The sequence below is a fragment of the Panthera onca genome, chromosome A1 (assembly GCF_046562875.1).
Source record: "Panthera onca isolate mPanOnc1 chromosome A1, mPanOnc1 haplotype 2, whole genome shotgun sequence".
NCBI classification, from domain to species: domain Eukaryota; kingdom Metazoa; phylum Chordata; class Mammalia; order Carnivora; family Felidae; genus Panthera; species Panthera onca.
Window position 1 is genome coordinate 20,136,364 of NC_138339.1, and position 15,735 is coordinate 20,152,098.

Here is a 15,735-nt window from a genome sequence, read left to right on the forward strand (position 1 = left end):
TCCATGCTATCATTAACCATGAGTTATCAACATCAATACAAAAAAATAATGAGAGATGTATTCTCATAATATAAAAATAACTGAAGGAAATATTAGAGTATCAGAATTTTAGTCAGTAACTTTCATAGGTATAATAAATATCTCTATTCTGTCCTAGTTTCTAAAACTTGGGATAAATCATTTGGGGAAGTATAAAGCAGAGTAATTAAAAGGATTAAATAATTAAAGTGTAAAATATTTATTAAGATTAAAGGATTTCAGATTATTCAACCAGAAGTTGAAAAGTCTCTTGATAATGATAGAATACCTTATATCCTTTACAAAAAAGCTGAATCTCTGTGCAAACTTGAGCTTACATATCTGTTTATAATTAGTACTGATGCCATGACTGATTTTGCTCTTACTAGAAAGAGTAATGGCAGCAGCAACAGAGAGCAACTACAACGATGAAAACTTGTTGCTCAAAACCCACACTGTCTGCTGGTTGAGATGTTGTACATGGTACCTACAGTTGCACATTGCCTTCCGTCCTCACTGAATTGGCTGGTATGTTAGCTTGTCCGGCAGTCACTGGGAAAACACTGTCAAGTTCTGTCATACTCGGCCACTGATCACCTCTGCTGTCATTTCTGTCAGTCTTCAAGGGCTCTACTCTTCACAGGCTGCTGTCTCAGACCTTAGACATCTACACATCCGGTGCCTGGCACAACCACTGTCTGTCTCTTTATCAGAGCCTTGGAATATGATCATCCAGAGTGAACTCTGAGACAAAACGCATTTTAGCATCCAAATAAGCATATTCCTTCTCTAATACAGGAATAAGCCAGGTGTGAAACCTGGCTTCACCACCCAAACCACAGAGCACAGAAAATTATTTGTGTGACTATTCTCCCAATTATCTCATGGATGGTACTAGTATCATTGATGCATAGGAAGTTTTCATTATACATAATTGACAATGTAAGGCATTAAAGCTTGATCCTCTTTGGATCTCTGGTGGTGACATTTTAGGTGTCTAGGCCATTTGCAACTTCTTTCACACAATGTATAATCCTCTAGATATAGACTCTGAGAGTTTAGGGGTGGGAGTGGAGGAGATGGCTCCAAAATTAATTCTATCCCATCCTTATTCTTTGCTTTTCCTCTAAATAAGTGGGAAGAGACCAACTTACTTCCCTTTGTTCTCTCGATCTCTCCCACCCTCCCTCTCTTTTGTGCCCCCAGAGACTTTCCCTGTGTCATTTCCTCTTTGCTCTGCCAAAGGTGGTAGTTAGGGGTGGAGACAAAGCTCCATGGATCCTACAAACTAGTGGAAGTGTCTGCCTCCACACATTTTTTGAGTAAATTCTATGGCTCCGAGTTGACCACACATGACTTTTGATAAAGGAGTTTTTGGATGACTAGGAATTACTAAAAATACGAAGATATTGGTTTAATATCAACTTGATATTTTGAAAACATTAACCCTGTAAAGCAACAATTTAAATATGATTCTGAAGCTTTCTGTAGCGAATCTAAATTTGTGTAGGCTGTACAAGAGTTTACATGAATGAGTTGGATCAACCCCAACAAAATACCATGCTGATTTTAAAATAGATCATATTTTGAGGGGCACCTGGGTGGCTCAGTCAGTTAAGCATCCTACTTCAGCTCAGGTCATGATCTCGCAGTTCCTGAGGTCGAGCCCCGCGTCGGGCTCTGTGCTGACAGTTCAGAGCCCAGAGCCTGTTTTGGATTCTGTGTCTCCCTCTCTCTCTGACCCTGCCCTGTTGATTCTCTGTCTCTGTCTCAAAAATAAAAAAACGTTAAAAAATTAAAAAAAATAAATAAAACATATCATGTTTTGAAAATATTGCAAAGAAACAGAAGACAAATTTCCATGCATTCTGTCACTGACAACTAGTTTGACTTTGACAAGTTCCCAGTTCTCTTTGAGTTTTATTTTTCTCTTCAGTAAAATAGGAATAATGACCTACTTGTCTCACAGTATGTTATTAAAATCATAAGGCATCATTTTTGCAAAAGGGATATTACAAGCTATAAATCACTCTTAAAATAACATCATTTTCTTTAAGCTTTTGTCTAAGGTAGAAAGTCTCCTCTTAAGCATGCTTGAACATTCAGTATCATTTTATTTGGAGAAACCACCGGTAATTAGTTAAGATGTTAAGATTTGGAATTCATTGTCACAGCTTGTACTTTCTAAGCTCTCACCCATATGAACTGCACTCATTTCCTTTTCACAGCTTGACCTTTTCTAATTAATGCACAGGACTGCCTAACTGCAACGTGCATTGACATGCTGTGCCTATCACGAATTGAAAAAGTTTCAGCTCTATGAATTTCCAAACACTTGCTCTGAAAAAAATATATACATATCTTTAAAATTTAGTTTGTCAGATAGTACCCAAATTATTCTTAGTTCATTATTTCATACTTTTCAGAAGCAAATATCGTCTAGACAATTTCTTAATATTCTTAAATTAATACTAAGTAAATAATTTTATCCTTTAAAATTCTTCTTTCAAAATGGTGGATGCATTTATTGTTTTTTTAACAAATGAGAGTGACACATTTAAACTAACAATCTGACATTAATAAAAATTGTTGGGGTGATCTAATAAATGGGATAATCTAGAACAATTTTAAGTAATAGATCTCATGTATTTTCCTTAATTTCTTTTTATCAATACATTCTAAGTGTATAATTCATCTTTTTTCTTAGTACTCTACAGTCCAGTAAAAGATTATATTTAATTTTTAAAGAAAATTGATTGAAGGTTCAAAAGAAGCTACAACAGAGCATAAGCCCCAATTACTACACAAGTTCAGGGATCTTTAGGATCACTTAATGAGCTACTTTTATGAATATCTCATAGCCTCTCACCTCCCCCTCCTTCCATATGGTGTGAGTCATCCTATGTGTTTCTACCAAGGCCTTTCTGGCATCTGTCCTAGAATTCAGACCTAAAATTCTCAAGAACACCAAGTTGTCAAAAAACAAGCAGAACTCAGAAATTTTGTAAGTACCTGTTTCTTTCCTCTACCTTCTTATTACCTACCAAAATTATAATAGGTGACCCAAGGAAATGCACCAAGTTTAACCTATGACTTCTATCATTCCCTGGAACATCCACATATGCATTTACAGTTTAAGAAACAATTCAATAAATGAATCTCTCTTAAGCAGAAAAAAATAACAGGTTGTAATACTAAGTTGCTGAGAGCTGACACTTATCATGCCCTTTCCTTAGAAGAATATCCACAGCTGGGAGAGAGATACCTTGAGAGTAGGCAGGGAGGTAATTGCCTGCTATTTTAGATGAGATCAGCAAATTTCAAAATAGAAATATGAGTACTGTACAGCTTATAAGAAGGGGAAGCTGAACATCCCATCTAAGGTCTGATCCTCTTTTGAAACGTAAGAAAATGGTAACAGATCTTGAGATGGAGGGAGAAGGGAAAAAACAACTTATTCTTTGCATTTCAATTTTCAAAGCTTGAATGCTTTGGGAAAACTGTTCCTATTATATTTATAAAGAAAAAATAGGTAATGAAACAGTATATAGAAAATATAATATAAGAAATATATTTACACACACACACACACACACTCCATATGCTCTGGTATTGCAAGTCTCTGTCTATGAAATTAGTAACATTTAATGTTCACTTAGGAGGACTTGTGTTCCCAGCAGCATGCTTTCTGTTCCTTGGAATCACTATCCTGAAAACCCCTTAGCGCTTGCCTTTGGATATCAGCTTGAGAAGACCCACATGAGCTTACCATAGAGCTTTGCAAAGACAGTATTCTGTGGTTTCTGCCATGATATTTTTCTCCAGCTCAGACTTTCTGCAGCTGATGACTACCCCTCAGAGACAGCTGCAGCTGGGAAGCCATGACCAACAGCATCCCTTGTGAAACCCCAGTTCTAAGACAAGGGTATTGTGTTGGGTCTCTCCCAAAGCTGCCGCTCTTTCAGGTGACAGAGTGGTGCTGAACTGCATTCAGAGCTGGTATATTGGATCTTCCCACAGTTCCCACAAATTGTCACTTAGATTTCTAAGTGATGTTGCACGTTCCATTGCCAAATTCCAAATTCCATTCCAAATTTGTGAAAACTGAATTTTCAGCTTTTCTGATTCAATCTTTTCCTATAATGTCAACCAACCAATGGAGATATTAAGAATAGCAAAAACAAAAACTACCCTCCAAAAGAGAAAAGCGAAATTTTATTTTCTTGTGAGATAACAAAAACTCTTTAGGCACAAAACTGTAGAGATTTATATTCTATCTAGACATGTGTCTGCTTTTTTTTTTTTTTTTTGTCTCCTAACACCCATCCAAAAAAAGAGAATTTCTTAAATAAAAATAAAATGGCACTCTCAGTCTTTGAACATAATCTGACAAATATCAATGTAACTAAACCATAATATACTAATATCTGTATTCAAATTAAACATGGCTTTATTCCTACTCTGAAACAATGAATATGCAAGTATTTGTTGAATTTATACAACAAATGGCCATTTCTGGTTTTTTTCCTAAAGCCATAAAATGATCTTCTCAAATCACAGATTAGAAGGAATAGTGGGAGGAAAGTCCAGAAAAAAATGCAACAGATTCTAAATTCAAATAGTTATCCCTGAAATTATGGAAAGAGGTACAATTTATATATATTTTTAAATGCTGTACAAAAAAAACACATTAAAATGATCAAAGAATGCCATTTAAAATTTTTTTTTTTTAACATTTATTTATTTTTGAGACAGAGAGAGACAGAGCATGAACGGGGGAGGGGCAGAGAGAGAGGGAGACACAGAATCGGAAGCAGGCTCAAGGCTCTGAGCCATCAGCCCAGAGCCTGATGCGGGGCTTGAACTCACGGACCGCGAGATCGTGACCTGAGCCAAAGTCAGCCGCTCAACCGACTGAGCCACCCAGGCGCCCCAAGAATGCCATTTAAATGTGCGTGCATATTTATATTCTTAAGGATTGTGAAAACATATATGGGAGAGAAGTGTGTGCAATTATGTTTACTGATCCTGTCTTACACTGCCATTCAGCATTGGAAGCAGTGGTGCAGAGCTAGGGGGTAGGATCCACACTCTCAAAGTGGAGTCTACATTTCAAGGCTAATTCTTACTGCACAAACACTGCGTTGCATTCTTTGGGCTTCTGATATAGTATCTGAACAGCTGCAGTTAAATGGTTCAAAGGTTTTTTGCATAGGTAGCTGCTTTAATACATGCAAAGTTTTAATTTCTTAAGTTGGAGATTACGAAGATGATGGAGTTTATTGACTGGGTGTTTAAGCCTGTGTATGAACTTACAAACTTACTGTGAATCTGGTCCTCCACTGACTGCCGTTTGAAGATAATCTTTGTGCAATCAAATCTTCCCATAATCCTGAACTTCTCAAACATCTCTGGGTTGAAATGTGGTATTTTTTGCTCTGTCCTCAGAGAGAAGCGAAATTAAATGTATAATGAGTTCAGAAAATTTCTGAAGTTCCTAACAGAATTCCGTTTTCATATTAATGCATTTCCTCCTAATGTAGTTGTCACAGCGGTGTTATTTCTGATAGTCTATGTTACCAGCCTCATTTCACATGACCATATGTTTATCTGGTAACATGTAGACAACTGCAGTCATGTCATTATACCCTCTGGAGACATACGCTTCCTTCTTTCTTCAGCAATTAGTACAGGATTCTCTGTACTGACTTTCAAATCCACTTAAAAAAAAAACAACAACAAAACTTTTGCTTTCTCTGTGTTTTTTTGTTTTGGGTTTTTTTGTTGTTGTTTGTTTGTTTGTTTCCTTTTCATTAGGCTGCATTACCTGATATTCTTCAAATCCTTAACCTGATCAGGGAGCAGCCTCTCTTAGGTACCATTCCTGCAGTGATGTGCGGTAGGCTAAGCTCTGGATGGGAAACTGAAAACCCCAAGGAGACTGTGCATGTCCAGCAGAGCAGTGAGAGCCGTTCCTGGTATTTCTCCCATCGGATTCGCTCTTCTTCAATTAAATGAGGTTGGAGTTACAAACAGGGCCCTCACTGTTCAGCCATTCAGCTGAGAAACTACTTTCCAATCAAAAACCAAGACAGGTAAAATAAGAGTCATCTTTTATGTTTGTTTAATAGTTCCTCAGGAGACAGGATTAAGAAAAGCTGTGATGATGCTTAGGAGTAAGAGAATTGGTAAGAAATCTGCAGAAAAAAATACTACTTTTTCTAGATTTCTTCAACTGCCATCTGTGGCAGCCAAATACCACTTGGTTTAAGATCTGATTTAAGATCAATTCGCTGTGGCATATGCAAATCTCCGCAAAAAGATTAGAAGTTTCTGAAGGAAAACTAAATACAGATACGCAGGTACGCTCAAAATATGTGAGGATCAGTCGTAGTGGGAACTCAGCAAGTGACGATGCTCTCACAGCTGCAAATAGTAAAGGGGTTCACATTTTCATTGGTGCTTTTGTTTCCAACTTTATCAGAAGATTCATGCCCCTTAAATTTTGAAGTTACACCAAGCCTTTCATTTGAGAGTAAAATCAAACTAATGTTTTCCATTTTGTAACATTGTATCAATGAAGCCACAATGAGCATCACTGTTCTGATGACCTTCACATCCATATAATTTCATGTAATTACTTTTGATATTGACAACTGATTCATTTTTTCAATCTTTCAAAGCTGTGAGTAAAGGCATCTTCAGAAAATGTTGCTGCTTGCTAGTTACTTTGTGGTATATATTCTAAGTTACTACAAGGTACTCCTGGGTAAGCAGCTTTACTGTAAGTTTCCTATCTTCGCTCTATCCCTAATCCTACCAGATCACTTCTCTTTTAGCTTATTACAGATATTCTGTGCCTGTAGGTCTTGGTGTGTGGGTTGAGTTATTCTGACCGATTATGTATACAGAAGGAGGTGGGAATACTGGAAGGTAGTTTTGTGATGGAAAAAAAAATCCTATAGTATTTGGGTTCAGTCTTACTGTAGTTTATTTTGCTGAGAATCAAGGACCAGAATTTCACAGAGTCAGGGAAAATAGAGCACATTAATAGAGATTGAAAAATAGAGCATAATACAGGGATTCTACAATTTAAAAAATGGAGCAAAAGTCAGAGAAGTTGTATGGCACAAAAACAAGAAAATCATTGGGGAAATGATGGGATGTTGAGGAAGATCAGTGTGCCTCTGGAAGGCAGAATGATTTCCTGTGTTGGGCTTCTAAGAGAGGTATGTGGCAGAAACACGACAAAGTCAGCAGTTTCACAGAAACCTGGGCCAAAGCAACCATGTGCAAATGAGCCACAGATCTGTTACAAAGGATCTTTGATTTCAGGAAACAAGCAATTATCAGGGGGGAGCTCATATAGCCCCAGAGGTCATATAATTCTCTTTAACTTAGAAAAAATGTGGATGTCCATCAACAGGGCAATATTTGAATAACTTACAGTGAAAGGAGACTTACACAACCACGGACAGTAATTCATCCATATGCATTAGGGTATATGCAGAATTATGCAGCCATAGATAGTATTTTTAATCCATATCTGCCGATGCAAATTAATGTTTAGGGTATGTTTTATCTAAGTGGCAAAAATAAGTAAGTTTAGAGGGTAATACTTCATACATATAATTATATTTTTGTAAAAAACACTTTTTTAAAATATGTCTATGAAGAGTGAAGGAAAGAGGGAAAAAAAAAGAGAGAGAGGCTTCAAACAGTAAATTTCAAGGCCTGAAATGAATCTTCTCGGTGGGAAAGTAAGAGAAAGTTGGCAAACTATCATATTTGAAGTATATCCCTTATTAATATTACTTATTAATAATATTTACTTTCTAAAAATTTGAAGATTATGTGAAAATATAAAAAATCAAATGTCTCCCTAGTTTCATTACTTGCTTTTAGCTTTATTCATGGTCTTTATGATATAGAATCTTTCAATTTCTTAGCAGTAAATCTGTCAAGCTTTACTCTCCTTGGATTTTATGCTTTAACATGTCTTCAAATTATTTCAATATTAGCATTTTATACCTGGTTTGTTTTGGCATAAATTAAAGGACATGCCTAATATCTGACTATAAGTGATTGCATCAGATCTATATAATCTCTGCATTCAGGTGACATTATTATAAATATTTTTTTTCATAGTAATCAAACTGACTTTCAAATTAAACCATACATTTCTTACCATATTTTTCAAATATGTGCTGTCTCTGTTCACATCCCTATAACAAATTACCATAGACTGAGTGCCTTAGAGAATAAACTATTTCTTAAAGTTCTGGAGGCTGGGAAGTCCAAAATCAAGACACCTACAGATCCTGTTCTGGTGAGGATTTACTTCCTGGTTCATAGATGACTTTCTTCTTGCTCTGTCCTCATAGGCCAAAAGGACAAGAGGACTCTCTGTGGTCTCCTTTATAAGGCACTAATCTCATTCATGAGGACCCCACCTTCACGATCTCATCACCTCCCAAGCTCCTCATTCCTAACATCATCACACTGGTAATTAAAGTTTCAAATATGGATTTTGAGTGGATACAGTATTCGGTCCATAACACTGCTATCTATTTAAAAGTTTCAAGAATTATTTAAGTAATCACTGAATTTAAAAAAAAAAAAAAAAACAACTAATGCATAATCTTACAAGAAGCAGTTCTTTTAAGGGTATCAGAAATAATTTTATACTTAATCTATACATTTTATAAAAAGTTATTCATGTTATATATTATGTGGGTGGTGTGTGTGTGCATGTGTGTGTGTGCACTTATATTACAGAAGGTTAAGAACCATTGTAGAAAATTTAAATGATTTTTATGGCTAAGGGTACACTGCTACTGCTTATGATTTCTCACCTGAAGGATTATTAATGAATATGAAAGGGTTACCAAATTGAATCTATAATGATCTTTTACAATCTTCAGTTTTAATTCTCTTTGTGGAGTTGTAATTTCTATTTTATTATGCATTAAAATTAATAATAGTACATTTTAGACATTTGTTACACTTGGGTTAATATAATTATGTCGTCCCTATAACAAATGCTACCCACCACATTCCTTCAACCCCATTCATCCAAAAAATAAATTAATGGTGTTTTGAGATTATATGTGTATATATATATATATATATATATATATATATATATATACACACATACACACACACACACACACACACACACATATATATATGTATATATTGGGTCTAAAGTTTAATTTTAGGTTACAAAACAATGCATAGATAGTATCCTTCCCTTGTGTTGAAAATATAATCAACTTTGCTGGATCCCATTCAGATGAATTAGTTCTTCATAAGCTTTGATGGGGATATCACTTAGTAGATTAATGTAACTTCAGCCCATTACACATCATGGTGGTCAAATTAATTCACTAAAACTTTGACCACATTCTGGATAGTAAACCAAGGAAAAATTAATCAGCTTGGTACTGTGCATCACATTATACTTAGAAGTGAATCATATGACTGTAAATTATGCAAATTACACCTATGCCATTTCAAACTAGTGGCCGCTATACTGTACAGTAGAACCACGGTAAATTCTATAATTATTAAAGTGTTTAATTATTCACCAACTCTGTTATAAAAGTATCAAACGGTTATAATAAATTGCGCAATCATGTACTTTATAACTGGAGAGAGTATACCTCGATACATTTGTTAATGAAAGCAGTTTAATTGCAACTATAAGAAATCAAGGTATTTGCAAGTGTCTTTGGCAAAATAATCCAGTAAAATAGGTGAACAACACAAATATAATTATTTTGATACATTTTAGTCTACTAAAATATCAGTAGAGAAGATATGAAATTAATTGAAACAAAACCATTTTAAATTGTGTTCAGAACATATCTCTGTGCCTTCGATTCAAAACCAAAATATTGATGGCTTCCACTGTTTCAGACTAGTTAACTTTACTGCAGACATATCTAAACGTGACAGCCTGGAACAAGTGGAAAGCATAGCAGAATAGGGTCAAAGACCCTGTATCTCTAAGTCCAAATTTGTCCCCTGTTTTCTGTAAAACTTTCAGCAAGTTACATAATCAAATGTAATATTTTTCTTAAAGTGTAAACAGAAATAGATGGATAAACTTAAAATCTGAATAAATTGCAGAATGTTAGAGAAACCAATGAAAAACATGACTTCCCTAAAACTCTTGACAGACATCCATCAGAGAGTCAGAGTGTTTTAACACTATTAACATAAAAAAGAATACCAATCAAATTTTGCTTTCCACATTGTCTATTGCTTTTTCATTATCAAACTGTAGTTCGAACATGTGCTGTATTTGTGTAACACTTGCGTTTCATTACCATCTTTAGTTATCCATCCACCCACCCTTCCATTTATTTATTCATCCATTTGTAATAGAGTTGTATCCTGAAATGTTTATGCCATTCTTTTTGAACATTCACATAAATGCTGTTCTCCTCACACTGCCTCGAGATGTATTATGATTGACTTACTGAGAATGCAGAGATAAAAGCGTAAGTACTGAAAATTTGACTATCTAAATAGACTCTTGAAAATCAAAACTAAAATGCCACATAAATTAAAAAAAATAGCATATACTCTTTTTAAGGGAAAATAATGTAATGTTTTCAGCTATTCCTGCAGTCCTAGTAGAGACAAGCAGATAGATTGATGGACTGAGATCTTTGAAGAGAAAGAGATGGGCCATGGTATTAGATATGGTGAGGAACTGCAAACAATAGTGTTTCACAGTGATCAAAGGGACAAAGAATAGAGAGGAATATAGCCTGCTGACCAAGATCCAATCAGCCTCAGAGAGACTAATGGAGCTGAAGCCTTACCTGCATACCACTAACTAGCACTGGGTAAACACCTCCTGTTTGCTTTACTGGCCCACTTGAGCTTTTCTTTTTGCTGTGGGGAAGATCACCAAGAATTGGTACCATATCAATTAAGGATAATGCGAGAAAACTACACCTCCATTCTGAAACTTGGCTAGGGTAATCCAAACTACCTTGTTTATACATTTGCTGCTTCTTACTTTTTTTCAATCACCCAGGAAATGTAAAATTTCAGCCCAAGACTGTTTTTAACTGAGGAAGTCTCTGCTGAAGAGGAAAGAAAAAAAAATCACATCTCTTTACCCATGAAACACATTCTTGCTGCTCTTTAAATAAATATATTTTGATCAATTTTATGTCAAAACCCTTCATGGGACAAGGCATATAGTGATAAATAAGGTGGACAAGAATCTTGAACTCATGACAATGACTGCCTGGTTTGTGGAGTAAAAAATGAAACTTTACTTTCTCAAATTACAGGTTGTGAGAAATGTTATGAGGATGCATATAGGTTGACATCAAATATACAAGAGGTAGGTCAAAAGAAACTGGACTGGGTGCAGAATATTCCTCTAATTTGATGAATGAGCAAAGAGTTGAGAAGTTTTGTCATTAAGATTCTCCCACGAAACCTAGCCCCAAAGTTAGTGCTACAAAATCTAGATTTCCCCAAAAGCATCAAATTGTAGTGGGTTAGTCATTATTATGCAAAAACTGAAAATAAATAAATATACAAATGGGATGGGACATTAAAACAAAAGAATATGTAATAGTAAATAACAACTGGTGGAAATAAAAAGGTTTTGAAGTTTGAGTAGGTCAGGACTTTTGGAAAAAAGTGAGTAGTTGGTTTAGGACTGATGCATGTATCAGGAAGGATTCTTCAGAGAATCAATATGATAAATCTACATCTAGATCTAGATGTCTCTCTCTCCCCCCTCCCCCCCGCCTAGATAGACAGATCTATACACACGCACACACGCACGCGCGCGCGCACACACACACACACACACACACACACACAATGTATGTATGTATTTGTATGCATATGTGATAAGAGATTTACTTTAAGGAATTGGTTCATGATTGTTGGGGCTGGAAAGTACAAAACCCATAAATTATGCCAACAATCTCAAAACTCAGGCAGGAGTTAATTTGGAGTCTTGAGTCCAAAACTTGGTAAGCTGGCAGACTAAAACCCTGGTAGGAACTGACACTAGTTTTGAGTCAGAATTTCTTCAGGAAACCTCTGTTTTTGTTCTCAAGCCCTTCATCTGATTGGACGAGGTCTACTCACATTATTGAAGATAATCTCCTTAAAGTCAACTGATGGGAGATGTCAACCCCATCTACAAAATACGTTCCCTGCAACACATAGTGTTTGCTTTAATCACTGGGTACTATAGCTTAGCTAAATTGATATATAAAAGTAAACATTGCTTAGCATAAAAAGTAGAAAAGGAAGGTGTGGCAAGGGATGCTTAATCAAACTCAAAGCAAAGAAATAGATCTATTATTTTTCACATTTCTTTATCTGAAATTTCTAGTTCTAGTTTTTTATTTTATGTTCACATTCTCTTCCATTATTTTCTAAAAACATGCTTTTACTCAGTCATAATGTTCTGTTTTCTGTAGTCTTTGACTATTTTCTAATTTTGTCTTAGTATTCCTTAACGTCTGACTCACTTTGTTTGTCCCCTTAACCGTAAATTTATGAAGTTTTTCACAATACTTAGATACAGAAATTCTATGTTCTGCATTTTTGGATCGTACACTAAATGTTTCAGTCATCTCATTTGAGCCACTCTCAATATTGATTTAACAAGATTAAAATTTATATTATAGGTGTACTATACTATATCGGAACTTTCCTAGTATATAAAGCACTGTTAGCATTAAAAAAAGTTCCCATTTTATTTAAATTAGAAGTCATAAAAAATAAATACATTAAATAAAGTTAGAAACAGCTTGTATCAAGGAAAGTAAATAAAAACTGGGTACTTGATAAACATAAATCATATAATATTAATTACTAGCTTTCAGACTAGACAGCCTTATTTAATAAAAGAGTTTAAGATAATGTAATTTTCTTCAAAGGAAACTGTGAAAATGCTTAAATAGGCATTTCACCCAAAATTAGTGTAAATGTAAATGCCTTCCTAAAAACCAATTTATTTTGCTTTCTACTGATGAATTTGAATACTTATAAAGCTTCTTTATTCACTGTCATTTTTTGGTTTTATTTTTTATAAATGTGGAATGTGTTTTATTTTAAATTTTTTGAATTTTTTCAAGTTTTTATTTAAATTCCAGTTAACATATAGTGTAACATTGGTTTCAGATGTAGAGTCTAGTGATTTATCACTTACATACAACACCCAGTGCTCATCTCAAGTGCCCTCCTTATAATCCCCATCACTCATTTAACCCATTCCCCTGCCCACCTTTCCTCCAGTAACCATCAGTTTGTTCTCTACAGTTAAGAGTCTGTTTTCTGAGTTATTTGTTAAATAATTTTAGGTTACATGAGGAAATTCAGTATCACTTCAACACTGTTTAATAACATGTATACCTAAACACAGACCATGATCTTATCTGTGTGCTTCATATATGAGTCTACGATGTAATGGCTAAAATGGAGTTAAATGCCAAAAGAGTGAGCAAGAAGAATAATAAACATTTTATTGTGTATACCCATTTTATTGGGTATTGACTTTGCTTGAAAACAAAGCTAAGATGTCCTCATGGTAAGCTGTCAAGTAGACGTCATTGGTAGCACTATCGTTCAGCCAAAGACACAAACATTGAAAATTGTTAAATAATTTTTATGGCTAAAAATGGTCATGCAACCAGACTCTCAAGGTGACCTTTATGATCCCTACTTCCTGGCATTCTTGCCCTTATGTGATTTTGTGTGATCCCTTGAATGTGGGTAGGACATGTGACTTGCTTCTAATCAACAGAAAATTATGAAAGTGACAGGAGATATGGATTATGTATATGTTATTAAGTGATGGCATTACATAAACTAGAAGCATCCATCTTGATGGAGTATCTCTTTCTCTCCTTTGCTGATTTTGAACAAAGAAGTAGCTATTTTGAGAATTTCACTTGGCAAGTAACTGTGAGAGGCTCTAGTCACTGAGAAAAGAATTTGGCTGGCAGACAGCAAGATAATGAAGTCCTTAATTCTACAGTTGCAAAGAACTGAATTCTGCTAATAAACTGACTGATCTTGAAAGTGGATCCCTTCCCAGTCAAGCCTCAGATCAGACATCAGCCCCATCCTACGTGTTGAGTGAAGCCTTGTGAGATTCTAAGCCAAGGACCTAGATAAAACAATTCCTGACTTCTGCTTTACACCAAAACTTTGAGATAATGACTGTGTATTGTTTTAAGCTGCTGATTTTGTGCAAATATCTATTACAGCAATAGATAACTAACAGAGCTCCTCAATTTTCCATTTTAGGTTTTTCATTAAGAGTGACATCTGGCTGATACCCAGTCACATAATGTTCCTCACTGTCATTTTAAAATGTTTATAAGGTACTGAAAAAGATAATCCATACTCATATACAGAAATATACCACAATCCTGAAACATAAACCAAAACATCCTATATGTTTCTAAACAGAATCTTGCTTACATATAAATTGCAATGACAAGTGTAATCTTCAATGGCTTAAAACAATATTTACTATATCACTCCTAAGTCCATAGATGTTTTAGACACTCTCCAGAAATAGAATAGACCAGCCCCTCCCACCCTAAAATTATTTCAGATGTTAAGACAGATGATACTGCACATAGAAAAAAGAGGGTATAAAATATATTACTTATCAAATGAATTTTTCTGGTAGGAGCAAGGTAGGGAAGCCTTCCATGCTGGTTTACAAATGGTTCAAGAAGGCATGGAAAGGAGGCTGGCTTGAGGTTTTTATGGTGGTTAGGGAATGGGTCAAGGGTGTGTTTCTTGTGTGCAGTCAGAGGCTTATATGGTTTCAAATCCTGGCAGTCCCACGGGAGGGGGTGCACAGATATTCTTATCAGCTTTCCCAGATTTTAGGCAAAAGGGAAAGAGACAGAGTTGTGGTTTAAAAGTTATCAGCAGTTGGGGCACCTGGGTGGCTAAGACAATTAAGCAACTGACTCCAGTTCAGATCATGATCTCATGGTTTGTTAATTCGAGCCCCATGTTATTATCTTTGCCGACAGCTCAGAGCCTGGAGCCCGTTTCGGATTCTGTGTCTCCCTCTCTCTCTGCCCCTCCCCTGCTCATGCTCTGTCTCTCTTTCCTTCAAAAATAAATAAACATTAAAAAAATTTTAAAAATTAAAATAAAAGTTATCAGCAGTTAAATATATATACATATAAAAAATGGAGTCAGATAATGAAGGAGTAAGACTTCATTATCTTTCTTTTTTTTTTTTTTTTATTTTTTATTTTTTTTTTATTTTATTTTTTAATATATGAAATTTACTGTCAAATTGGTTTCCATACAACACCCAGTGCTCATCCCAAAAGGTGCCCTCCTCAATACCCATCACCCACCCTGCCCTCCCTCCCACCCCCCATCAACCCTCAGTTTGTTCTCAGTTTTTAACAGTCTCTAATGCTTTGGCTCTCTCCCACTCTAACCTCTTTTTTTTTTTTTTTTTTTTTTTTTTTTCCTTCCCCTCCCCCATGGGTTTCTGTTATGTTTCTCAGGATCCACATAAAAGTGAAACCATATGGTATCTGTCTTTCTCTGTATGGCTTATTTCACTTAGCATCACACTCTCCAGTTCCATCCATGTTGCTACAAAAGGCCATATTTCATTTTTTCTCATTGCCACGTAGTATTCCATTGTGTATATAAACCACAATTTCTTTATCCATT